Here is a 525-nt window from a genome sequence, read left to right as displayed (position 1 = left end):
CGCTGCAAACGTCACTGAAAAATCCACGTTCACTTTGCTAAAGTGGGAGAAAGATGATCGCGCTCTCGACCTGTAACTTAAAGGACAAAAAAGAATATATATTTTTTGAGTCCTTGGCTTGCTGGTTTGCACTCGGAGCTTTCAGGCGCACAGCGAGACAAAGCGGGCTCGCCCCGAGCCGCACCTCAGGGGTTCCGAGGCTTCGGTAAGGGATGACGGTAAGTGATTCCAAGCCCGGAACAGGCTTTGGGTGACTCCAGTCCGAGATCGGTCGCTTTCACCCCGCTGCCCTTATTCAGAGTCAGGAAAGGGCCGCCACCTGGTCACCTCAGGCGGGCCTCGGGCGACGAGGGTCTCGCGAGCTCCAGGACTGGACCTACCTCCTTCCCTCCGCGCGCCGGGCTCCGGCTCTTCTGGCCCCGCCCACGGCGGCGCGAGGGCGCGGGGCGGGGCCGCCCGGGAGCTGCCCTTTTCCAACATGGCGCCGCGGGAGGCGGGGGCCCCCCGGCCTCCTCCCGGGGTGCC

This window comes from Tupaia chinensis, unplaced genomic scaffold (genome assembly GCF_000334495.1).
Source record: "Tupaia chinensis unplaced genomic scaffold, TupChi_1.0 Scaffold000377_2, whole genome shotgun sequence".
NCBI lineage: Eukaryota > Metazoa > Chordata > Mammalia > Scandentia > Tupaiidae > Tupaia > Tupaia belangeri.
Note: the sequence above shows the minus strand (reverse complement) of the source record.